This window comes from Etheostoma spectabile, chromosome 23, assembly GCF_008692095.1.
Source record: "Etheostoma spectabile isolate EspeVRDwgs_2016 chromosome 23, UIUC_Espe_1.0, whole genome shotgun sequence".
Taxonomy (NCBI): Eukaryota; Metazoa; Chordata; class Actinopteri; order Perciformes; family Percidae; genus Etheostoma; species Etheostoma spectabile.
In genome coordinates this window covers 22,562,267-22,590,263 of record NC_045755.1, presented here as the reverse complement: position 1 = coordinate 22,590,263, position 27,997 = coordinate 22,562,267, and the positions used below count along the sequence as shown (strand labels likewise).

Here is a 27,997-nt window from a genome sequence, read left to right as displayed (position 1 = left end):
TAAATGATATGATGGACATTTGTGTTGTGATATTTAACTAAATGATCCGACAACGGTGAAATACAGCTTCTTTTTTACTGGTCCTCCAGCTTACAGCGGGGTCTGTGCTGCCACCAGCTGTCACATCAGACTGGTGCTTCTCAAGTCTGAAGTCAACATCGGAGAAAATGTGCAATTGGCCATAAAAAGTCTCAGATGTGAATTTAATGGTGAAATAGCAGACAAAAATTGTAAGCTTCCCTTTCAGCTGGAAGTCTCTCAACCCTCCCACCAGCCTTTGGGCCACGCGTCCTCACATTGACAGGTGTCAAAATGAAAAGCCAATTTATAAACTTTAAAAATGTAAAAGTTGAATCTTAAAATGTCAAATGGCCATTTCCAAATGTGAAATTTAAAAGACAAAATTTAAAATTATAAAGTGCCCAGACTAACCAACTAACTTTTCTATTTGAGATTTTAATTTAAGTATTTCCATTTAAGCTTTTGTCTTTTCCATTTTGAGTTTCCAATTTAATGTTACTCTCAATCAATAAAAGATTTTAAAGATTTCAGTTTGAGCATGTATGTTTCCTTTTTATTTTTAAAATTTAATTATGGCATTTTCCTTGTAGCATAGTATAATAATAATAATTTTAATTTGATCTCGCTTCGTTTTTTCTTTGGACTTTAAATTGGAATTGTGAATAAATATTTCGTCCGTATCAATCGACCATTCCTGTTGTCCAATCCATACTCCAGTCCGTAATGATCCACTCCTTTTTTATCCTCCACCCCCTCTCGAAATGCAGTACTATGATTGGACGCTGCATGCTTGTCAGGAAGAAAGAGCTGCTGTGTTGAGGCCGATAACTCAGACACAAGCAGGACCCTTGGACGATACTGGAGTACCTCCGTGGTAGGAATATACTCTACTGGACACTGGGAAGGCATTTTAACTAACCAAGCTTCCGCGGAGCACTGCCCGAGTCTCCCTACTCCTGCTGTCGAGGCCGCCGTGGTTCTGTGTCTCCCCTCCGACAGTGTGTCGTTACCTGCAGGTCACAGTAATCCGGACCCACTGCTATTAATGAGATTGAGAGGAAACCAACCTGTCTGAGATTTAAGTTTCTATCCAGCCCGGAGGAAACATACAAGCTCAGCTACCAGCTCAGCTGTTGCTGCTGGTAGCTGGGGCTAACAGCTGAGGCTTCCGGACCGGATAAACATCCCGATAAAGCTCCTACTACATGGACCAAGTCAGCTGCGGACCATAGTCTCATTTTGCGCAGGGAGAACTGTTATGACTGATCTATAGCAGCAGTTTTATAAGCAACATCGTGGGCTGTTAATGGAGATATATTTGACTAAGGAACCCTAAAAGCAGCAGTTTGAAGCCGCAGGTGAGTGGAATACGCAGTTATCACGTCTGACTAGCACTGCAACCTTACCTCATCATCTTAAAACCGCTTGCCTCCTAGATATTTTTGTAACTTGTGTTATTTTTCACTTGTTATATTATAACATTAAAAAGCCCTTGTGCCCATATTTCTATTAAGGCCTTTATATACGTGTTTGTGAATCCAGAGTCCAGACAGCAACGAAGCAGGCTCTCTCCACAGATAAAGAAGCAAACGGTCCTTTAATCCCCAAAAATAGGAGGGGGAGAGGATTAACACCACCTGGGCTCGTCAACCCTTCTCAGAGTTTGTTAACTGTCGCGCTCAAGTCATATTTGAGTAGACAGCGAAAAATCTTCATCTTTTATGTCTTATAAATATGCTAATTCGTGTCCCTTGCGCGTGCAGTCCGTTAGCACGCGGGTGCATAACAACCATATGTATCACTGGAGCGAGTTGAATGGCAACAGTTGAGCACAGAAACACTGCTACCACATTGTTACAGCAGAAAAGGAACTAGGAATTAGGGGTGGAAAAAATAATCGATTCTTAGATGCATCGTGATTCTCTCTAGAACAATTTGATGCTCGATGCAGATAGAATAATAATTAAAAAAACATTTTTAAAAAATGTGTTGATTTTTATTTAAAAGTTCCAGAAAAGTACAAAACAGAGGGAATGAAAGAGGATCAGATAACTTAGTTTAGGCAAGAGTGCAGAAAAAACACACAAAAATGGCCAAAAGGAAAAAATAAAATAGGCAAAACACATATAGGCTGTTGATCTACTTTATCACATTACATGTGACCACCTCATGTTTCATGTTCTCCACCTCTAAACATGACTCAGCCCCTGACATGGAAGATCACTGATAGAGAAGGTGACTTTCACAAGCATGTTTAATAAGCATGGAATGACTAGGCTACACAATAAAAACCTCAGTAGAAAACAAAACATTTCATTAAAACTTGTGTGTGACAAATACATGGCAAAATCTAAGCTTCGTCTATCTGCTTTGTCTAGGAAGTGATTAGCAAACTGAGATTTATAGGTATTAGGGATGAGCGAGTACAGCATTATCTGTATCTGTATCTGTTTACCACATGAATTATCTGTATCTGTATCTGTACTCGGACTGGGCGGGGCCTAAACCGGAGGTGGATATAATTTAACCCGGAAATGGGCGGGGCTTTAACCGGTATGTTATTTTAAGCTTGCAATTGATATGAGTTTATCAGAAATTGTTATATGTATTGCTGATTAGAAAACTATTTTCATGACAGCATCAGCATTGAGCTTCAGATCAATGGTATTGCCATGGTAACAAACAAACTATATACAGTTTTGTAACAATAAATACAACAATGCGGTTGCAATTATTAAGTAAAATGTAATGAACAAGAGTTGTCATACTCAATAATATAACTTTCTTTTTTTAATTTTTAATTTTTTTATGATCTTTTTTTTTTTTTTTGGTTCTTTTTTATTTTCACATCAGGTATGTGTGAGTGTGTGTGTCTGTGAGTGAGTAAGAGATAAAGCGAGAGAGAGACAAACAAACAAAGAGAGACTACGGGGCGGGGGGTTGGAATGTGTTTGTGTGTGTATCTTAATTTGTAATATTATTCATTTATACTGCAACTGCCTTTTATTTTTTTTATAAAACACAGCAGGAACGTTTCAGACACTCAAAAAAAACTTGTTAGAACCAGCAGGCAGTTTAAAAAAATAAAAAAAACTTTGACAGCAGAGATGCAACCCGAGTCGCATTCTACCAAGCACTATGTCTAAACAAACCCCACGGTTACCAGAAGTCTCCTGGTTACTAGGTACTAGTTCAAACCGAAGTATAAAACAAACCTGAAGCTGAAGAAACCCTAAATGTTAACAGAAAAAGCCCCGCGGACCAGAAGGGGAGAGCTGCTCACTTCTCCGTGTCCCGTGTGCGAGTGAGCGGCACACAGGGAGTCTGTCTGCGTAGGGAGGGGCGCTGGGACTAGCCAATCACAGAATAGTGTAGGGGAGGGGCGCTGGGACTAGCCTATCACAGAATAGTGTAAGGGAGAGGCGTTGTGACTGGCACTGTGACTAGCCTATCACAGAACGGAGACACAGTCAATGGAGAATTTCATTGAATCCGAGCACGGATATTGACTCGCATTACTCGGATAATACTTGTACTCGGCAAAAGTGCTTTATCCGTACCGGATACTCGTTTCAGCCGAGTACTTGGCTAATCCCTAATAAATGGCCTTTTCTAGGTCGTGCCTGCTCAGCTGACCTTGTGTAAGATGCCAGAGCTCCCAGACTCAAAGTTGGACCATTTTGCATGCCTGAAGTACTGAAAATAATACACTCTGTTTTATCTTCATTCAAATTAATGTTAAACCGCTAAACTAGCGAACCCGCTTTTAAAACTAAACTAAATTTGAAAACAAAAAGTCAAAAAATAAAAATGAAAACTGAAAAACTATAAAACCTCGGCTAGCAGCAGCTGTCACTTGTTGCCATAGCAACTCTAAACATCCTGGGCTGTAGCCGTCTAAAGTGATATGCATCTGTTATGTCCTGCATCTGAAGATGCAGACCAGTGGCGCAATCTACCAACAGATCTAGCAGAATCCACCCTGCAGATCACGCAACACGCTTTGTCCCTGCTGGCCACCTGGAAAACACCAACTGGTTGAGTGGACCCAAGTTCCTGTCCAGACCAGAGCCCAGCACGTCTAAATGTGCTTACAACTTCCTTGATCCAAGCTCAGATCCAGACATCCGGCCTAATTTCATATACAGTGAGGAAAATAAGTATTTGAACACCCTGCTATTTTGTAAGTTCTCCCACTTAGAAATCATGGAGGGGTCTGAAATTGTCATCGTAGGTGCATGTCCACTGTGAGAGACATAATCTAAAAAGAAAAATCCAGAAATCACACTGTTTGATTTTTTTAACTATTTATTTGTATGATACAGCTGCAAATAAGTATTTGAACACCTTTCTATCAGCTGGAATTCTGACCCTCAAAGACCTGTTAGTCTGCCTTCAAAATGTCCACTTCCACTCCATTTATTATCCTAAATTAGATGCACTTGTTTGAGGTCGTTAGCTGCATAAAGACACCTGTCCACCCCATACAATCAGTAAGAATCCAACTACTAACATGGCCAAGACCAAAGAGCTGTCCAAAGACATTAGAGACTAAATTGTACACCTTCACAAGGCTGGAAAGGGCTACGGGGAAATTGCCAAGCAGCTTGGTGAAAAAAGGTCCACTGTTGGAGCAATCATTAGAAAAAGGAAGAAGCTAAACATGACTGTCAATCTCCCTTGGACTGGGGCTCCATGCAAAATCTCACCTTGTGGGGTCTCAATGATCCTAAGGTGAAAAAATCAGCCCAGAACTACATGGGAGGAGCTGGTCAATGACCTGAAAAGAGCTGGGACCACCGTTTCCAAGGTTACTGTTGGTAATACACTAAGACGTCATGGTTTGAAATCATGCATGGCACGGAAGGTTCCCCTGCTTAAACCAGCACATGTCAAGGCCCGTCTTAAGTTTGCCAATGATCATTTGGATGATCGAGAGGAGTCATGTGGCGGTTTTCCACTGCGTGGTATCTACTCGACTCGCCTCGATTCTACTCGCTCTACTTTTTTGGTTTTCCATTACGAAAAAAAGTCCCTGGGACCTGCTACCAGGTACTTTTTTTAGTACTACCTCAGTCGAGGTTCCAAGCAAGCTGAGGCGATACCAAAAGGTGACGTGGAAACCTGCTGACTGCTGGTTGGTCGGATCACTGAGTTTTTAGCAAACAAGAGTGCGGAGTGTGTGTCCAGAACAAACGGGACATTTAAAAAAAATCCAGCCCGTCGGACATCGCCCACCAGGCGGTCTGCGGCGGCGATTTTGCAAAGCGTGAATGCTCTGAAACACAAACAGTACACATCACACATGTTGGTGTGTAATCATGGTTGCTAAAGTTCATGTACTTTATATAACGCTAGCGTATAGTAAATACTGACCGGGGCCCCTTACACATGCAAATGTTAGCTGACGTTACCAGGAAACTTAACTTACCCTTTTGTGTCGGCAAACAACCGTCATGTCGACGTCTGAACTCCGTCGGAATTCCCAAACTCTGGGTTTTTTTAGCGGTGATTTTTGTTGCTTCCTTCAGTTTCTTTTGAAACAAAACATTTCTTCTGGCTGTGGCAAGTAGTCAACGTGCTGTTGTGAGTCGCGTTGAAAATTACATCATCATGCGTAGCTATGGTGACCAGCCACGTTGAGGCGTTACTCATTTTGCAATGGAAAACAGACGCAGAATGCGTAGAGGCGAGTCAAGTCGAGTTGAGCTGTTACCAGCAGTGGAAAAACGCCAATGGGAGAAAGTCATGTGGTCAGATGAGACCAAAATAGAACTTTTTGGTTATAATTCCACTAACCGTGTTCGGAGGAAGAAGAATGATGAGTACCATCCCAAGAACACCATCCCTACTTTGAAGCTTGAGGGTGGTGGTAGCATGCTTTGGGGGTGTTTTTCTGCACATGTGACAGGGTGACTGCACTGTATTAAGGAGAGGATGACCGGGGCCATGCATTGCGAGATTTTGGGGAACAACCTCCTTCCCTCCGTTAGAGCATTGAAGATGGGTCGAGGCTGGGTCTTCCAACAGGACAATGACCCGAAGCACACAGCCTGGATACCCACGGGGTGGCTCTGTAAGAAGCATATCAAGGTTCTGCCGTGGCCTAGCCAGTCGCCAGACCTGAACCCAATAGAGAATCTTTGGAGGGAGCTCAAACTGTTTCTCAGCAACAGCCCAGAAACCTGACTGATCTAGAGAAGATCTGTGTGGAGGAGTGGGCCAAAATCCCTTCTGCAGTGTGTTCAAACCTGGTGAAAAACTACAGGAAACGTTTGACCTCTGTAATTGCAAACAAAGGCTACTGTACCAAATATTAACATTGATTTTCTCAGGTGTTCAAATACTTATTTGCAGCTGTATCAAACAAATAAATAGTTTAAAAAATCATACGGTGTGATTTCTGGATTTTGTTTTTTTGATTATGTCTCTCACAGTGGACATGCACCTCCGATGACAATTTCAGACCCCTCCATGATTTCTAAGTGGGAGAACTTGCAAAATAGCAGGGTGTTCAAATACTTATTTTCCTCACTGTATATCTCTATTCTAGTCTATATATATTATATTCAAACTATTATTTTATTAAATAGTGAGAATTATATTGGTAATCGCAATAATTCTGAGACATTAAATTGTTACAAGCCTACTTGTCTTTATATATATATATATATATATATATAGTGCCAAACCACAAACCTATAGTATGTTTTCAGGGAAAGGAGAAACCTAGAAATATATAGTGCTGCTTTGTAAGAAATGGAGCTAAAATGCCAAGTGTAGAAGAGAAAGCTCACTAAGTGATAACCATCCACTTGACTCAGAGAATTGCCTGTCACAGCTATGAGTTAGGGCAACGCTGATACATTAATTGAAGGAAAAGATCTTCTGAGGTTTAAGGCGGCTGGTGAAGGATAGTCTGATTGCAAAATGGTTCTAAACTATTTCTTTTTGGTCTCAAGTTCAAGTTTCACTTTATTTATCAAAACGAAATTTAGCGTTCAGCAGGATGTCTAAAACATATACACAGAAAACAGAAACAGCAGCAGCAGATGCTAACAACATTTTAAAAACCACACAGGACACATATCAACACATCAAAGGAAGCATTGCTTCCTACAAAACCAATGACAGAATCCAATTGAATAGTACACACCAATTGGACAGGTAAATCTGTCATAATGAAAATGGACAGGAATGAATAAATAAATAATCACATACTGCATACAAATTTCAAGAGATGTCAATCAAGTAAATTCAGGTTCCTAATAGCCACAGGAATAAAAGAATCCCTGGCACATCTAGTTCTTATCATAAAACGGTGACTTGAGTGGAGCCGATTAAACTCCCCAAAGAGTGGGTGATCAGGGCAATTTAAAATTTGGGTTGCCTTCCCCCTGACCTGTTTATCATATATATGTTGCAGCTTTGGTAGCTGTACCCCAACCACCTTAGACGCTACGTTTACTAGCTTTGTTAGCTCACGCTTGGTAATCATTGAAAGACCACTGTACCACACCACAATAGATGATGTCAAGACAGATTCAATCAGAGTCATCAGTGTCCTGTACACGCTCAGTGATTTCATCTTCCTTAAAAAGAATGTCTCTGTCCTTTTTACAGGCAGCATCTGTGTTTTTGTCAAAAGATAATTTGCTGTCAATACTGGTAAGGGCTTTCGAGGATAAGACACCATTAACCCTATCACACTGCAACCTATTTGACAGAAAATCCAGTATCCAGCCAATTAAGTTAGGATTTAATCTACAAAAGAGCCTGTAGTTCCTCAGTCAACAAGTAGGGCTGAACGGTATTGAACGCTGAAGAGAAGTTGATTAAAAAGGAGCCTAGCATGAGTTTTTTAGGATTCCAAATGTTGGTAAAGGAAATTGAACACAGTTAGCTTTGCATCCTCAACACCTCTGCTAGCCCAATAAGAAAACTGGAGAGGGTCTAATTTTTTCTCCATCTGCTTCAGGAACTCCTGCCTAACCGACCTCTCAAAGATCTTTGTCACCAATGAGGTGAGAGCTAGTAATTTAAGACTCTGGGGTTCTTACATCAGGAATGATTGTAGAATGTTTGCAAATATTTGGCACTGTTGTGGAGCCAACATCTTCGTCATTCTTTGTGAGAAGAACGACTTGTAAGCAGTGAAGGGGAGCTCACTCTTCCCGATATGGTAATCGGTATTGATTAACTTCACCATCTGCTGGATTGTGTTGTTGTTTCCCCGCTGTCCAGTCATGAATATGCCCAGCTGATGGGATTGTCCGCCTCCGTCTTTGCCAGCACACATTCTGACGTACTCAGAGCCACGTGATTGGCCCATGCGGGCTAGAGACTGCTCATCAAATAGCCCAACATACGTTTTTACTGGCTCCATGCCATCAAGCTATTGCTCATGTTGAGCCCTGGTTCAATACTTCCCTCATTAATTATACGTAATTTCCTTCGCATTTTGTCATGTGTGTAATGAATATTCCAACTATTAGGCTTATCCTGTTTTGATCAGGATATTATGTTTAATTGGCAGAGAAATCTTTTTATTTTTTTAATTTATTTTTTTAGATTAATTTTTGGGTGCTTTTCCCCCCTTTATTCAGTGGATAGACAGGAACGGTGGAAGAGAGAGGGGGGATGACACGCAGCAAAGGGCCGCAGGTTAGATTTGAACCCGGGCCGCTGCAAAGGCCTCAGCCTTCATGGGGCGCACGCACTGAGTGAGCTAGAAGTCGCCCCAATGGCAGAGAAATTGGTTGTCATATCCCCATACAGACTCTTCGTCTGCTCTGAGCACATCCTCCTCTCTATCTATCTATCTATCTATCTATCTCTCTATCTCTCTATCTCTCTCTATCTCTCTCTCTCTCTTTCATACTGTCCATTTCAACTGATCATTTAGCTAAAAAATCTATTGCTTTTGTCTGGCTCTCCGATTTGACCAATGATGTTTTCTTTAAACTGAGATTAGGACCTTAATGTACAAAAATCTAAAAATACTGTATATTTAAAGCATTTATTTTTCATTTATTCTTTCATTTATTTATTCCTTGATTCATTTGTTTATTTCAGCATTTATTTTTTCTTTTATAAATGTATTATTACATTAATTTACACATTTATTTAGCAATTCATAGGGATGAGCCGAGTACCCGGCTGAAACGAGTATCCGGTACGGATAAAGCACTTTTGCCGAGTACAAGTATTATACGAGTAATGCGAGTCAATATCTGTCAATGAAAGTCTCCATTGACTGTGTCTCCGTTCTGTGATAGGCTAATCACAGTGCTAGTCACAGCGCCTCTCCCTTACACTATTCTGTGATAGGCTAGCCCCAGCGCCCCTCCCCTACACTATTCTGTGATAGGCTAGTCCCAGCGCCCCTCCCTACACACACAGATTTCTTGTGTTGCTGTGTGCCGCTCCGCTCACACGCACTCAGGACACAGAGAAGTGAACAGCTTTCTCCCTCAGGTCTGCGGGGCTTTCCGTTAACATTTAGGGTTTCTTCAGCTTCAGGTTTGTTTTATACTTTGGTTTGAACTTGTACCTAGTAACCAGGAGACTTCTGGTAACCGTGGAGTTTGTTCAGACATAGTGCTTGGTAGAATGCGACTCGCGTTGCATCTCTGCCGTCTGAGTTTTTTTTTTTTTTAAACTGCCTGCTGGCTCTAACCAGTTTTTTTGAGTGTCTTAAACGTTCTTGCTGTGCTTTATAAAAAAAATAAAAGGCAGTTGCGGTATAAATGGATAATATTACAAATTAAGTTACACACACAAACACATTCCAACCCCCCGCCCCCATCTCTCTCTTTGTTTCTCTCGCTCTCTCTCTGTATCTCTTACTCACTCACAGACACACACTCTCACAATTGAGTGTGTGTGTCTGTGAGTGTGAAAATAAAAAAGAACCAAAAATAAATAAATGATCACACTGATCATAGAAAAATTAAAAGTTAAAGAATAAAGTTATATTGTTGAGTATGAAAACTCTTGTTCATTACATTTTACTTAATACTTGCAAGCACATTGTTGTATTTATGGTTGCAAAAATTGTTATACTGTAGGCCTATATAGTTAGTTTTTTACCATGACAACACCATGAAGCTCAATGCTGATGCTGTCATGGAAATAGTTTTCTAATCAGCAATAAATATAACAATTTATGATCAACCCATATCAATTGCATGCTTGAAATAACATACCGGTTAAAGCCCCGCCCATTCCAAGACAACCCGACCCACTTCCGGGTTAAATCTCACCACTTCCGGTTTAGGCCCCGCCCAGTCCGAGTACGGATACGGATACAGATAATTCATGTGGTAAACGGATACAGATACAGATAATGCTGTACTCGCTCATCCCTAGTAATTCATTTATTTCAGCATTCACTTATTTTTTTATTTATGCATTAATTTATTTATTCCTACATTTTTTTATTTATTCCTGTAATACTGTATTTATTTAAACATGTATTCATGCATTTATTTATTGAGACTTAAGTCACGTTCTGTCCTCCATAGTAGCGCGCTGTGTTTGTGTTTTACTGTTATATCTGACAAACCGGCCAGGGTGTCAAAATGGGTAGTGGACAAAAACACAGGCCAAACTGTAGGCCGGGGCAATGCCATCCAGAGTAGCTATATCTTTAGATAATGAGGTTCAGGGGTGTTTAGGGCCCAGGACAATAACTTTTATAATTTAAATAAAGTTTTGTCTGAGTTTAACATCAGAAAATTGTAGGTCATGATTTTATATCTTTAATACATGCTTGAAGTTTAGTTACTGACTGGTTTCATCTGGCTTGGGTAATTATAATAATTGGGTGTCATCCACATAACAGTGAAAGTTAATTTAGTTTAGTTTCCTATAGGGGTGATCCGAGTATCCGGCTGAAACGAGTATCCGGTACGAATAAAGCACGTTTGCCGAGTACGGTCAAATCATCCGAGTAATACGAGTCAATATCCGTGCTCGGATTGAATACAACTCCTCAACTGGCCGCGCAGCGCTCTGTGATAATCACAGCGCCCCCCCGCCTACAAACACGCTCGGCTCAATCACTCACACACACACAGAACAAGGAGAAATGCGCTCTCTCTCTCTCTCTCTCTCTCTCTCTCTCTCTCTCTCTCTCTCTCGCTCGCTCGCTCGCTCGCTCTCTCTCTTGCTGGCTCGCTCTATCTCTCTCACTCGCTCCCGCTACTTCAGTCAATTCGGTCTGCGGATCTGTTCCGTTAACGTTTAGGGTTTCTTCAGGTTTGTTTTTAACTTCGGTTTATAGTACTTACAGACATAGTAACCAGTAGATTTCTGGTGAACGTGGGTTTCAGACATTCTTCTTGTTTTAAATGTGACTCCCGTTGCGTCTCTGCCATCAGAGATGTGATTAAAGACACGAGGAGACAGGTAGGAACACACACTCGATTAGACTCGAATCTGTCTGTCTTTCTTTACTTCAGAACATGATTATAACCGCTGTAAGTCACCTTATTGCTTTGTGTGTGGGCTCGATGGAATCATGAGACTTTAAGCTTTCTAACGATGTATGACTTGAGCGTGTTTATGACTGTTTAATGCAAGTAATAATGTCTGACCCACTTCCTGGTTAAATCTGACCACTTCCGGTTTAGGCCTCCGGATCCAGATACAGATAATTCATGTGGTAAACAGATACAGATACAGATAATGCTGTACTCGCTCATCCCTAAAATATATTACACATTGCTATTTTAAGAACAAGCCAACATCCATGGATCATTTGTTTGTAGCTAGCTGTCTGGCTAATGTTAGCTACTTAACTTGGATGGACCATTATCAAAAAATATTTACTTTTTTTACCTTTCCAAAAAGTGAATATTACACTGAATACATGTTCATGTAAGTTGTTACTGGCAGTTGCAGAGGCCTGGCAGTGTTTTTTGGGGTTAGGCCAGTTGACTGACAGCATTGACCAACCAACTGGGTACTGCGTAGCAATTCTAAAGACACTGATTGGTCAGAAGCTGGGAATCCTGCCCTCTCTCCCTTGGCTAGCCTGTTCATTTCTGTGTACAAAACGGTGGTTACAGATGTACAAATGTACAAGTTTACAAAACTAAGCTTACCAATACAAGTTTAAAACTCCAATGACATACATACTGTAAAGCTTTGTCTGCAGGGTAGTGCACATGTCCCTCCCTACTATCACAGAATACAAATAGGTGTACAGCTAAGGTAACATAATTAAATTAAAATGCAACTCCCCCTGCACAATCAATATACTTTTCTCCTCTGTGGGTAAAGCAGGAGCCATTTGGTCCACAGTACAATCTGTACTCCTATGAGGATAATGTGGAATCCTTTGGCCTATGGTCACTCTTGGTTATCATGTCCTCTCTGCTATCCTCCACATAACAGAGGCTGCTTTTCATCTTCGTTCTTGTGACGACTGTCAAACTGTGTGGCTGTAATACATATGCTTGGTTGTGTTCAATTTGTTCTCATCATGTTCTGTTCTTTTTTACCTCTGAATGTCTTTCAACTGCTTCTCATGGGTTTTGTCCGAAATTCCATACTATGCTATAACAATTGCTATAACAATATGTGAGATTTTTAGTATTTCCAAAATTGTAGTATGAAATAAATACCACATATATTGCATACTATTACTGGCAAATATGGCGGCATAAGTATCCCACATGCAATGCGATGGTAATGACATCTTTCATAACAGACAAACGGACACTTACCAAGGCAGCTCTGTAACGTCAACGCTTCAATTTACATTTCTATGTATTTAAAATCTGGGATTATGTCACCTGTGACTGTTAGAGTTGCTGGTCTAGTTATTTACCTTTTTCAGTATTATGTATTATCTGGCGATACCGCTGGAGTTGAGGCCGGCAGGGGTTACCATGGTTACGCGTCTCCAACTGGCAAGGAAGCTCTCAGGAAGTGATGTTAAAAATTACAGCTTAGTTCTGCCACAAAGTATGTTGAACGTTAGCATACATATTGAGTATGTAGTGCATAATAAGTGATTTCGGAAAGGAACCATGGTCTTCTTGAGTAATAGAACTGGCTCAGGCGTCATGTGACCTTAATATGGAGCCTCGGTTCCATGACAATTGACTGACATTGGTCACTTGATTTTGACTTTTGGCAACTGTGAGATGTGACTGAAAGCTACGAAAAACCTAGCAAGTGGACAGTAAATTATAATTATTTTGTCAGACATACTGATCCCAAGGTCAACAATGAACTTCCTTGCTAAAGTAAATGACTACTCTTATGTTATTGTCTAAAGAAATTACAGATGGATACTAACAAAACTTAATAGAAATATTTGTGGAAATATGATTATTGGAACATTATCAAAACATAACACAAATTATGTAATGACAGATAGTTACCTAAAGGTGTCATTGTTCTAGCCTAGGCCGTAAAGGTGAGCCGAAGAAGAACAGACAGGAAGTTGATGTATGTTCATGCACGTTGGAAGCTAATAAACCGAGCCTCAACTAAATTCACGTGTGGCCGTCTTCTAAGATTATTTATGCCTGTTAAAGATATCAACAGACAGTACATGGTGTCAGAAGTCCCAGTGTAACAGAAGACATGGCGAAGTTAAGCCCGCCGAGTGAGTTTAAGTTTGAGAGCCCAACCGACTGGCCGGAGTGGAAACAGAGATTTCTCCGGTATCGGTTAGCCACGAAGCTAAACAAAGATGACGGCGAGATTCAAGTGAGTTCGCTGATCTACGCGATGGGCAGTGAAGCTGAAAAGATATTCAGTTCATTTGAGTTTGAGGAAGAAGACAATGTGAAGGACTTTGAGTTGGTTATGAAAAAGTTTGACGACTACTTTGTTCCAAGACGTAACGTCATACACGAGCGTGCATGCTTCTACCAACGGAGCCAGCAATCCGGGGAAACGGCGGAGATGTACATCAGGGCATTATACGAACTAGCAGAGCACTGTCAGTTCGGGACTACGAGGGATGAACATATAAGGGATCGCCTTGTGGTAGGAATAGCGGACAAAGAGCTTTCCCGCCAGTTCCAACTCAAAGCAGACCTGACGCTGGCGCAAGTGGTTGAACGTGTACGCCAGACAGAGGCGATAACGCGGCAGGTTAATCTTCAAAACAATCGACCGGACGCTCAGCTGGCTAACGTTAATGCTGTCAAGGGGAAATTCAGACAGTATGGACAAAAGGGTCAGCGACGTGAGAACAGCAGCAAGGAAGCCACCACAAAGGTGGAGTGTGGAAGGTGCGGTAAGCCACAACACTCCAATGAAAGACATTGTCCTGCATTGAAAAGCAAGTGCAATAAGTGTCACAAGGAAGGACATTGGGGGCGTAAATGTCCTTTAGCGGTGAGAGAAGTCATAAGTGAGCAGCCTGGACGGACATACTTCCTAGGAGCAGTCGACAAGGAGGTTAAAGCGGATACATGGACAGTGGGCTTACCTGTAAACAATGTGGTAGTAACTTTTAAAATGGACACAGGAGCCAACGCTACCATTATCGATAAAGGGACATTCAGAAAGATGAGTCCTAAAATAGAGCTAGAGCCTCCAGATACGCGTTTTGTAAGCCCAGGGGGTAATCTTAAATGCATAGGTATGTTCCAGGGTACCACCAGCCATAAGGGGGAAAAGTACTCTCTTAAAGTGTTGTGGTAGATGGAAAAAGCTGCTTACTAGGTCGTGAGGAAGCAGTAGAAATGGGTCTAGTGAAGAGGATGGACCAAGTCAGCGGCGTGTTTGGATCTAGTGGACTATTGAAAAAGAGCCAGTCCAAATAGCCCTGCAAGAGGATGCCCAGCCATATGCAGTGCCGACAGCAAGGCAGGTACCCTGCCCCTGGTACACTGGTAAAAAGGAAACTGCAGCGCATGGAGGATGAGGCATAATCGAAAAAGTAACACAGCCGACTGAATGGTGCGCGGCTATGGTGCCGGTACTCAAAACAACAAGAGGGAGGTCCGCCTCTGTACAGACCTAAGGAAACTGAACAAAGCAGTGAAACGGGGAGAAGTACATTCCTAAGTAAATTCCTGGGTCACCTAATTGACAAGACAGGCGTTAGGGCCGACCCTAACAAAGTCACAGGAATAGTGAACTTTCCTCAACCACAAAATGTGACGGAACTCAAGAGATTCTTGGGGATGGTTAACTATTTAGCCAAGTTTGTTCCAGAGCTATCCACAGTGGCCCACCCACTGTACGAGCTACTGAAAGGAGAGACATAGTGGATGTGGGGACCTGCACAGTGTGAGGCCTTCAGGAACTTAAAGACTGCACTAGCCACAGCTCCGGTACTCACCTTCTACGATGTCAACAAGCCAACCATTGTGTCAGCAGACGCTAGCAGCTATGGGCTGGGTGGCGTTCTACTCCAGCAGCACTAGGACCACTGGAAGCCCGTGGCCTACTGCTCCAGACAACTAAGCGACGCGGAGAAAAGGTACGCGCAGATAGAAAAGGAGTGCCTGGCAAGTGTATGGGCCTGTGAACGGTTCGAGAAATACCTGTATGGGCTGGACGGCTTTAGGCTGGTTACCGACCACAAACCATTGGTGTCTCTCATGAACAGTAAAGACTTAGACTGTGTCCCAATCAGGTGCCAAAGGCTGTTAATGAGACTCATGCGTTTCAATGCCACGGCAGAACACGCTCCAGGCAATACACTAGCAGTAGCGGATGCGCTTTTTAGGAGCCCAGAGCAATGTTTTGGGGACGGGGTCTGTCATGAGGAGGTGGCAGCACACATCGAGGCTGTCATGAGTCAGGTCCCAGCCACACCAAATCGGATTGCAGAGCTAATACAGTACACTGAAAAAGATAGGCAGCTCCAGACAGTCAAAGGCTTTATCAGGAACGGGTGGCCTGATTATGTAGGAAAGGTGGCTGAGGTAGCTAAAGACTTTTATCAAGTGAGAGGAGAACCATCTGTGATTGATGGGTTGGTCGTTAGAGGCAACCGCATTGCAGTTCCCACAGAAATGAGAAAGGTAATCTTAGAGAGAGTCCATGATGGGCATCAAGGCCTGGTAAAGTGCAGAGAAAGAGCTCACCAGTCAGTATGGTGGCCTGGATTGTCTAATGAGTAGTAACAACAGTACAGCAGTGTGCATTTTGTAGAGAGAACAGAACACCCAAAAGAAGGAGCCATTAATGCCTAGTGAGCTCCCATCCAGGCCATGGCAGAAAGTTGGTATAGATCTGTGTGAGTTTAAGAAGCAAAACTACTTAGTAGTATACAGATTATTACTCTAGAATATCTAGAGATTGTGAATCTGCCTACAACTACCAGCAGTCAGGTGTGGCTAAGCTGAAAGCCACATTTGCACGTTTTGGCATCCCTGAAGTTGTAGTGAGCGACAATGGGCCCCAGCTAGTTTCAGCTGAGATGAGGGAGTTTAGTCAGGAATATGATTTTATTCACGTTACTTCCAGTCCACACTATCCTCAAAGTAATGGACAGGCAGAAAGGGCAGTTCAGGTAGCAAAATCTATATTGAGACAGCAAGACCCCCTCCTAGCCCTGATGGCGTACAGAGCCACACCCACATCCCCGACAGGAGTCAGTCCAGCGGAACTGCTGATGGGAAGGAAAATCAGGACCACCTTGCCCACCCTACAGGACAATCTGAGACCAAACTGGCCCAACGAAGATGGGATCAGACAGGCTGATGCTGCAGCCAAGCAAAGGCAAGCTTATTACTATAACCGTAGGAATGGAGTAAGGGTCCTACCCACACTGAGCCCAGGGGACCCGGTACTGACAAAGTTGGATGGAGACAAACAGTGGACAATGCCTGCTATTGTTCACAGCTCCAATTCTACTCCAAGGTCCTATACTGTAGAGACAGCACAGGGAGAGCGCTACAGGAGGAACCGGCGTCATCTGCAGTCCACACTCAAGCCAATCACACCCTTCAGTGAAAGCTCTGAGCAGGTTGCTCCGGAGGTCAGGAACACTGGGGACACTCATGGGACTGAGACACAGAACACTTCTGAATCTACACGAGGGACTGTGACCATCACTCGCTCTGGCAGATTAAGCAAGCCTCCAGACAGACTGGACTGGTGATGTTGGGGTGTCGGATGTGGGGAACTCAGTCAAAAGGTGTTGAGGGTATAAAAGAGGAAAAAAGGGGGGATGTTTGATGTGTAGCAGAAAGTGCATGTGGTTGTTGTTGTTGGAACAGATGTGATAAAAGGAATGTTAAGTTCTGTAAAATATGAACTGGAGGAATGGTTATTTTCCTTATTCACTATAGTGGTCCGTAGTTAAGGAGAAATGCTACTATAATGAAGTGTTTATTGTTTGTACTGACTGTTCAGTTAGCCACGAGGGGCAGCATCTTTAAGGGGGGAGATGTAATGACAGATAGTTAACTAAAGGTGTCATTGTTCTAGCCTAGGCCGAAGGTGAGCCGAAGAAGAACAGACAGGAAGTTGATGTATGTTCATGCACGTTGGAAGCTAATAAACCGAGCCTCAACTAAATTCACGTGTGGCCGTCTTCTAAGATTATTTATGCCTGTTAAAGATATCAACAGACATTACAGATTACGTATTAGGTTAAGTGATTAGAGAGCTAAGAAAACATAAATATAATCATACATAAATTAAATAATCTGATAAAACTTGAAAGTGCATTACAATTAAAAAATGCCACTATTAAAAAGAAAGTGGCGTTAACCACTAATAGGTGGTTTTTGGAAACTTTCAGTTTACCCTCTCTGGATATAATCTAGGTCATGGTGGCGGGTTGTAGGTAGAGATGTTCCGATTCTGATACCAGTATCGGAAATGCCTCCGATACTGCCGAAAATGCTGGCATCGGTATCGGCGAGTACTGGAGTCCAGGCACCGATCCGATACCACATAAACTATTAAAAATAGGAATCTATTTACTGGTTAGCTCCGTTAGCGCGGACACAGTTCTTCTTCGCCACTCTTAAAATAGTTGCGCTGCTGTTTTAGAGGGGCGAAGAAGAATTGATCACCTAACGCCTCCTTAAAACAAGCTAGCATTAGCGCATCATGTCGGCAGTTTGGCAGTACTTTACAGTGGATGTTCCCACCGGTAAGACGGCAACATGCAACATATGCAGAGAAGCAATTTCAAGGGGTGGCACGAGTGTTGCAAATTTCAACAGCAGCAATTTAATTAAACATTTGAAGACGCGTCACGGTATAGAGCACAACGAATTTACGAAAGCTACGGGGGAAAAAAAGGACGAACTGCAGCAGCAAACTCTGGAAACTGCCTTCCAGCGACGAGATAAATTCCCCAAAGACAGCCAAAAAGCAACAACGATAACCAACAAAGTTTTGGAGTTTATTGTACTGGATTACCAACCCCTGTCTGTTGTCAAAAATGTGGGATTTCGCCACTTAATTGAGCATTTGAAGCCAAGGTACTGTTTGCCAGGTTGTAAATATATCTCCAAAATAGCGCTACCCAAATTATACGAGACAGTTAGGGAACACATTTCGTGTATGCTTGGGCAAAGACGCGCATGCAGTCAGCTTTACCACGGACATTTAGCGCTCCGACGTGTGCCCCGTGTCTTTGCTAAGTTTAACGTCCCACTGGGTGGACAGAGAATCAACGTTTACCCCTCGAAGTGCGGTGCTGCACGCCACCGAGTTCCGAGGGTCACATAATGGCACATTAATTGCCCAAGCAATTGAGGGGATGCTGGTAAAGTGGAAAATCCCCAAGTCCAACGTTCATGTTGTTTTGCGCGACAACGCTAGCAACATGAAGAAAGCCATGGACGAGATGGATGTACCAAGTTTGGGATGCTTCGCACACACTCTCCAACTGGGGGTGCATGGAGGGCTGCTGTCACAGGGAAGTGTGAGTGATGCATTTTACAATATTGTGGCTGCACTTACATTTTTATACTGTTCTATTTTAACACTAGGTTTAACACTAAAAAGTGTTAAACCTGAGCCAGGCCTTACCACAATGATAATAATATCACAGTCATGCATGTGCAGCATGATCTTTTTTTTTTTTTTAAACACACTGGTATGGGTACTCGGTATCGGCCGATACCCACAGCACAAGTATCGGAATCGGTATCGGGAGGTAAAAAATGGTATCTGAACATCTCTAGTTGTAGGTCTGACAGGATTGCAATGATATTTAAAGAACAGTATCACAAGGAGTTGTTGCTTTGAGGAATGTGGTCAGTAAGGTCATTATTAAGGTATGGTGATATGTGAAATTATGTTTGTGTGTGTGGATGTGGGAACAATTGAGCCCATTGATGCAACATTGAACATTTGTATCATTGTAAATCAGGTGTAAATGTGTTTTTAAAATTGTATATTATTGTAAATTATATATATCACTTTGAATATTTATTTAACCTACCTGCCCAGGGACTACAGGCCGAAAAGAGCAATTGTGTTACAACCTGGTACAAGGCATCTCTCCTTGTTCTTATACGAGGTAATGTTTAATTGTGCATTGTCCCTGTTTAAATAAAATCACATTACATCTGTGCTTCAACTCACCAGAGCTTCTTCAACACTATCATCTCCCTCTTGTTCAAAGCTGGAATGCTGATAAAGGAACAGCTTATTAGTGTTATTGTCATATATAAATAATCCCAACTTTAGGTCTATTCTGTGGTGTTTTATTCCATGAATTGATAAGTCGTTGGTGTTCACATGAAGGGAAAAAATTACTGACTTGTAGCACTCTCAAACTTTTTAGATGAGCAGACAGTGTCTTGTGCTCCCTGGTTAGAACATGCAGCTACACCTCTAAATTACATGAGGTAAGTTGCCTTATGTTTCATTTGGGTTACAGGTACCTTTATCCATTAGAAGTCTTTGTTTTAGATGTGTTAGTAAAAAAGTGTGCAGATGAAATGAAAACATCTGTCAGAACCTGTTATATTTCTACCCTCTGTCTGGAATTTCCCAGCTTCACTGCAGCACCTTCCTTCACACAGAACAATTCAATCAGTCTCTCTCAGCATGTTTCCCCATGGCCTTTTATTATCAATAAACCACTGCTCCCATAATCATCGCTCATCACTTTTAGTGTCAACACACTAATTTGCTATTGAGCTGTGGATATAAAATTCCATTTTATATTAACTTATTGTTATCTTTAGATATAACTATGAATTTGAAGCCAGGCTATGGATATTAACTAGGGGTGATCCGAGTATCCGTCTGAAACGAGTATCCGGTACGGATAAAGCACTTTTGCCGAGTACAAGTATTATACGAGTAATATGAGTCAGTATCCGTGCTCGGATTGAATACAGATCCTCAACTGGCCGCGCAGCATTCTGTGATAATCACAGCGCCCCCCCGCCCACAAACCCGCTCGGATCAATCACACACACACACACACACACACAACAAGGAGAAATGTGCTCCCTCGGCCTCTCTCTCTCTCTCTCTCTCTCTCTCTCTCTCTCTCTCTCTCTCTCTCTCTCTCTCTCTCTCTCTCTCTCTCCCGCTGCCTCTCCCGGCCGCTCAGGCAGGCAGTCAATCGGGTCTGCGGATCGGTTCCGTTAACGTTTAGGGTTTCTTCAGCTTCAGGTTTGTTTTTAACTTCGGTTTATAGTACTTACAGACTTAGTAACCAGTAGATTTCTGGTAAACGTGGGGTTTGTAGTCCTTACATAGTAACCAGTAGATTTCTGGTGAACGTGGGTTTAAGACGTGCTGCTTGATTTAAATGCAACTCCCGTTGCGTCTCTGCCATCGGAGATTTTCTTTTTTTTTTTACTGTCAGACGCCCCCTCTCTCTCTGTGTCTCTCTCTTACTCACACACACACACCACACACACACACACACCACACACACACACACCACTCTCACACACACATACCTGGTGTGGAAATAAAAAAAATTAAAAAGAACCAGAAAAAAAAAATCACACTGATCTTAAAAAAATAAAAAGTTAAAAAAAGAAAGTTATATTGAGTATGAAAACTCTTGTTCATTACATTTTACTTCATAATTGCAACCGCATGTGTTGTATTCATTGTTGCAAAACATTCTGTATATAGTTTGTTTGTTACCATGACAACACCATTGATCTGAAGCTCGAGGCTGTCATGTAAATAGATTTCAAATCAGCAATAAATATAAAAAATGTTTATCAACTCATATCAATTGCATGCTTAAATAACATACCGGTTAAAGCCCCGCACATTTCAAGAGAACCCCATCCACTTCCGGGTTAAATCTGACCCCTTCCGGTTTAGGCTCCGCCCAGTCCGAGTACGGATCCGGATACAGATAATTCATGTGGTAAACAGATACAGATACAGATAATGCTGTACTCGCTCATCCCTAATATTAACTTACCTACTAAACATACTATGCAAGTTTAGAAGATTGGATGTGATTTGTAGCTCTCTCACAAATGTTTACAAATTTTACAAATGTTTGTGCGAGTTTTAGGGAGGATTCTGGCTTTTATGGAGTTAATTTTAATGCCAGGATCAGACTACACAAATTCAGCCCCATTTTGACCCAAAAAACATGTCACAGACAAACGTTCAGAGTTGTCCCCAACTATGAGGGTTGGGATCGACGAACGTGAGTCTTTATCTCTACCGTCCAAGACACAGCAATAATTTATGGTTCAGGGATGAGCGAGTACAACATTATCTGTGGCGTATCAATAGTGTTGTCATGGCAACAAACAAACTATATACAGAACGTTTTGCAACAATGAATACAACACATGCGGTTGCAATTATGAAGTAAAATGTAATGAACAAGAGTTTTCATACTCAGTATAACTTTCTTTTTTTAACTTTTTATTTTTTTTATGATCAGTATGATTTTATTTTTTTTTGTTCTTTTTTATTTTTTTTATTTCCACACCAGGTGTGTGTGTGTGTGTGTGTGTGTGTGTGTGTGTGAGTAAGAGAGAGACACAGAGAGAGAGAGGGGGGGGGGGCAGCTGACAGTAAAAAAAAAAAATCTCCGATGGCAGAGACGCAACGGGAGTTGCATTTAAACCAAGCAGCATGTCTGAAACCCACGTTCACCAGAAATCTACTGGTTACTATGTAAGGACTACAAACCCCACGTTCACCAGAAATCTACTGGTTACTATGTAAGGACTACAAACCGAAGTTAAAAACAAACCTGAAGTGGAAGAAACCCTAAATGGGGCGGAAGGTTGGTGGTTTGACCCCCCGCCCCTGCAGTCATTGTCGAAGTGTCCTTGGGCAAGACACTGAACCCCGAGTTGCCCCCGGTGCTGCGCATCGGAGTGTGAATGTGTGTGAATGTTTATCTGATGAGCACCTTGGGGGGCACCTTGTACGGCAGCCCCGGCCACAGTGTATGAATGTGTGTGAATGGTGAATGTTTCCTGTAGATGTAAAAGCGCTTTGAGCAGTTGTTAAGACTGGAAAAGCGCTATATAAATACAGCACATTTACATTTAAACGTTAACGGAACAGATCCGCAGACCCGACTGCCTGCCTACGAGAGAGAGAGAGAGAGCGAGAGAGAATCTCTCCTTGTTCTGGGTGTGTGTGTGATTGATCCGAGCGGGTTTGTAGGCGGGGGTTCTGTGATTATCACAGAACGCTGCGCGGCCAGTTGAGGAGATGTATTCAATCCAAGCACGGATATTGACTCATATTACTCGTACAATACTTGTACTAGGCAAAAGTGCTTTTTCCGTACCGGATACTCGGATCATCCCTATTATGGTTTTGTGTCTGTTTTTTTTGAAAAAACAGACACGAAACCAAAAACAATTTTGAGTCTGTCTCCCAAGGGGGTCATTGGAGCCAACTGGGGCACACTACTCAAATTTTAAAAAAAAATACACGTATCCACCATTAGGTGGCGCTATAGCAGAAAAACACATTTGCCCCTATAATTCCCTAACCGTAGATCACATATTAAAAATACACATATCCACACAATCTGCTCCATCCAAATTCAGATGAATTTCGTCATATAGGCCACACCTAGACTTGAACCTACTTTTTCTAACTCCTCCTAGACCGTGCAACCGATCTGCACTAAACTTGGAGCATCATTGAACATCTTCAGACCAACGTGACAAAAAGTTTAAAAAGAATTTTTATATGATAAAGATTTTGCATAATAATATATTTTAAGTATGAAAACACCAACTTTGCCAGATCGCGACCAAAATAAATGCAGTCAACATAAAACTTTAGATTCTTGTTTTCAAAAGCCTTGAGAATGTCCCCAGCACATTTTACAAAAAACTAGGGGGCGCTACAAGAACCAAATGTTTATATCTCATGAACGGCTCATCTGATTTTTACCAAATTTGAAGGGTACCGTCTAGGGCCACTCCTGAGGCCACCCCTACAGTGCGGTACTGATTGGTCAACAAAGGCATGGCCTATAGGACCACATTTGGACTCACTATTACACTAAAACAAACAACTTCAAATTTAAAGTGTAGGTGTACAATGATTCCGTGACCTCGCATACCAAAGATTACACATATGGACCACAAGGTAATGAAGTCAAATGTGGTTTTGCCTATAACTCCCACATTACATTAGAAACCCCTCCTTCAATAGAGCTGAATTTGGTGGGTATAGCCCGGTTCCGCTAAGACATTTTTTTGCAATTTTTTGACAAATAACTCAATGCATATAAATAGAACATTTGCAATTCCTCTACTGTAGTAATTGCCATCAACCCAAAACTTATGATGCTTGTTTTGCATGCTGCTCTGAGGATCTGTACCAAATTTGCTAGCGCCCCCTACAAAACATAGCATGTCAACATGTACAAAAAAGCTCATTGGAGCCATACCGTATACCCAACAGGAAGTCTGCTGTTTTGAATTGAAAGTTGGAAATTATTGTGATTTTGGCCATTTTCACGTCAAACTTTAGCAATCCTCCTCCTAGAGATTTCATCCGAGATTTCATTCTTCTCACATTTGACAAGGGGGTCAGGCCTGAGGACATCTGCAGGCCAAAATTGACTTTTGGTCACAGCGTCCCCCTCTGGCAACAGGAAATCAGCCTTATATGACAAACATCACACGATTTACATCACATTTATAATGTGTGGTCTACATGTGATACTGAGCCGTCCCCTATACTTTAACCATCCCCACATACACAGGCCACGCCCCCTTTCATAACATTTGAACCATTTACGGTAGACCCTTGTGTGAGGTATTGTTAAACTCAGCAGAAAGTTCCTTCTTTATTGGTGATGATGCCTTATTCATTAAACTATCCAACATTTAGTTATAGAATTGAAAGCTCCACCTTGAACAGATGTTAAGGAAATATAAGTACTTTGTGCTGATAATGCCTCTTTGAATGCAGGACTGCACTGTACAGTATCAATAGTTTTACTATTAATAGTTAATAGTACTACTTTATAAAAAAGCTTTGAATTTTGACTTCTTCTACCATTGCCAATACCAACATTCTTAGTTAGAAAAAGGGTGAAAAATAAAAAAGCATGACACTGTTTGCCTGGGGGCACCAAATCATTATATTATTCAACACCATGTAATCTAGTTTGAATTCTGTTAATTTTTTCAAACTGCTATTACATAAGATTTTATCTGATAGGTCTTGTCATCTGAAAAACACACGTGCCAACCAAAAATGTTGTCTTTACTTCACCTTTTAAACTGACTTTAGCATTTTAAATAACAGACTCTCATCTGTCCTGCTTTTATTACAGACATGTGAACTTATCACAGACATTTGCCTCAGTCATGGACTCACAGCGGTGTGCTGCTGCAGAATGAAACACTGATGTGTCAGAAATGCTTATTGCAATGATTTACATTTTAATTGTGCCAGAGCAAATCCTAATTTTTCCGGCCCATTAAAACCCCTAAGTAAATGATTTAATGGTCCCATGACATGGGGCTTTTTGGATGCTTTTAATACAGGCCTTAGTTTCTGTGTCTGTAGCTATCGAGGAGGAGGAGGGGGGCAAGGCGGAGGGTGGGGGTGTGCCCTTGACCAATTGCCACTTTGCTCGTTTGAAAGCCAGGATGTCTCTCTCTTTCTCATGGGTGGGCCCAATTCTCTGGGCGGGCAAAGCAGAGAAAGGGGAGGTAAGATTCAAGATCGGCCCATCTGAGCTTTCATTTTCTCAAAGGTAGAGCAAGATACCCAGGGCTCGTTTTACACCTATCACCATTTCTAGCCACTGGGGGACCATAGGCAGGCTGGGGGAACACATATTAATGTTAAAAAACCTCATAAAGTGAACTTTTCATGCCATCGGACCTTTAAGAATGCAGCTTTGCAGTTACTCTGAATCCTCTCAATAGGCCTGGGTATTGTTCCAAGATTTTCAATACCATGACCTGAGGGTAGGCGCTCTTCCCGAGCCTCTCAGTACTGGCCTAATGTGTCCGGTACCTTCTACCCGACCTCAATAGGGAGAAAAGGCTGTTACCCAGGTAGTGTGATAGTTTGAATCTTTAATGACTCTAAACAAGCAGGGTCTTATGGTCAGTATTTGAGGGGATACCCAGAATTTCCTCAGGGATCTCTGGTGAAAAAGGCTCTGCCTTGTCTTTCTCACCACTCAGTCAGTATGCAGCGCCCAGGTCAGACCCTCGGTGATGTGGACACCAAGGTACTTGAAGCTGTCCACCCTCTACACCGAGGACCTATGGATATTAGGGATGCGTAGTTTCTTACTTGTTTCAATACCACTATCAACTCTTTAGTCTTGCTGACATTCATTATTTGTCCTGACACCAGCAGGTCAGGTCCTCTACTTCCTTGAGGTAGGCCTTTTCATTGTTGTCTGTGGTCCACCACAGCTTTGTTGTCAGTAAACTTGATGATGCTGTTGGATTGAAAGTGGCTACACAATACTGTGTGTACAGTAGCACCATTGTGGAACACTCAACCCAGATCATCCTTAACACTTAAGATACTGTCATTGTCACAGTCATCACGTCACTGTATGCAGCATTAACTATTTACCTGAACGGTTTACAATGTTGTATATAGTATCATTGTAAACCTTAACCATAAAATCATGTGGGTGGACGTCATCTATTCTGTGTTATAAGTGGTCTGGTCATGGCGGAAAGGAAAATTGCTGCTATGTGGCGTTTTTGCGATGGCTCCATTTCTAAAAGATTTCAGCTCCACAAACTGTACTAGTGTACCAGATTTAAAATTTTATGAAAAAGTGAAATTAATTTTTACATATCACCAGGTTATTTATCATATTTATTTATTTATTTATTTTTCATATCATGGCACCTTGTTTTGGTGAAACAAAAAAAATTGCCCTCATTCTGCTGCTGCTCTTCTGTCTGAGCTCCTGCAACCTCATTTTTTTTTGTGCAACATAATGCCCTTTTCCCTGCATCCTTGCATGACTGGATCTGCTTACTCCGTGGCATGACACCTCACTTGACTTTGGTAATAAATGTCTAGTGTAGCATTTGCAGTGTATATCCCAACATCCAGTGAAGAGCTAACATCACACAAACTTCAAAGGCTAAGGAGCCACTGAAATGATTCATAGTCCGCCTATTAAACAGAGGTTGACGTACGAGAGTCTTGTTTAATCTCCTTAAGCCTCATTTAACCCCCTCTCACTCTACACTGTTCACATTGCCCAGTCCACAATAAAAAACAATGAGAGTGCTAGAAAAACTTTTCCATGCCTGAGATCTGCTCCCTCTACTGCATTCTACAAGGTGAAAGATTGTTTTTGGGAATCCTGGGGTCTCATATTTAAACATGGTGTACGCATTATAGGGGCTGAAATGTGCGCCACTTCCCATGCAGAACTTGATCGCACAAACTCTGACCCATGCGTACGCACATTTTGGAGACAACGGGAATTGGTGATGCAGATGGTGAGGTGGTGAACTGATGTCAGACTGCAGAAAGTAAATGTGGGAATAATCATTACGCTTAATATTTTCAAGGATTGATGCCTCACACACGTTTTTTCTCTCCATATCATCCACGTTATCATGAAGATAAATCCAGCAGTGTTATTGCGCTTGTATGATGATTGTTACATAAACACCTTGTAAAATCCAGCTCAAATCATGATTTAGATATCAGCAGAACACTGTAAATAAATAAATGGCTGTGCATAATCAATCAATCAATCAATCAATCAATCAATCTTTATTCTAGAGCACATTTAAAACAACCTGGTTGACCAAAGTGCTGTACATAGAACTGGAACAATAAATAGACAGAATACACACCAGACAAATACAACATACAGTTCTCATGCTTATTAAAAGCCAGGGAATAAAAAATGTGTTTTAAGTCGCGATTTAAAAAACCGGAAGGCTGGGGGCCAGTTTGACATGTAGAGGCAGCTCATTCCAAAGTCTCGGGCTGCGGCTGAGAAAGCCCGATCCCCTCTACTCTTCAGCGTGTTTTAGGGGCAACAAGAAGAGACTGGTTTGCAGACTTAAAGATCTTGAAGGGAGCATGTGGCTCAACATCAGTTATGTAGACTGGAGCTAGTCCATGGAGGGCTTTAAAAACAAACAATAAAATCTTAAAATCAATCCTAAAAGTAACTGGGAGCCAGTGGAGAGAGGCAAGGACAGGGGTGATGTGATCTCGCTTACGAGTTCCAGTAAGGAGACGAGCGGCAGCGTTTGAACCAGCTGTAGGTCGAGAGGGGAGGCCTGGCTAACTCCTACATACAGAGCATTACAATAGTCAAGGCGTGTTGTAATAAAGCATGTATAACCCTCTCAAAGTCTGTGAAGGATAAAAAGGCCTTAAGCTTGGTAAGAAGCCTCAGTTGAAGAAACTTGCTTTCACAACAGAATTGATCTGCTTCTCCATTTTAAAATCACAATCCATTTTACACCCAGGTTTGTTACAACAGACTTAACATAGGGTTGAAAAAGGCCCAGGTCTATTTGTGGACACATCAGAGGCGCCACTGGGTCTAAAAACCATAACCTCAGTTTTACTCTCGTTAAAGTTTAAAAAA

The 27,997-nt window shown here is 41.9% G+C and overlaps 1 protein-coding gene across 1 annotated transcript in view; it reads left to right on the top strand.

Annotated features, from left to right (window-relative positions):
• Window positions 1-792: 792 nt before the first annotated feature.
• Window positions 793-27,997, top strand: part of large1 (LARGE xylosyl- and glucuronyltransferase 1) — a 181,839-nt gene continuing 154,634 nt past the window's right edge. Inside the window, exon 1 of the mRNA XM_032504892.1 lies at window positions 793-1,379. The gene's annotated coding sequence lies outside the window, so the exon portion shown is untranslated. The remainder of the gene's footprint in view (window positions 1,380-27,997) is intronic.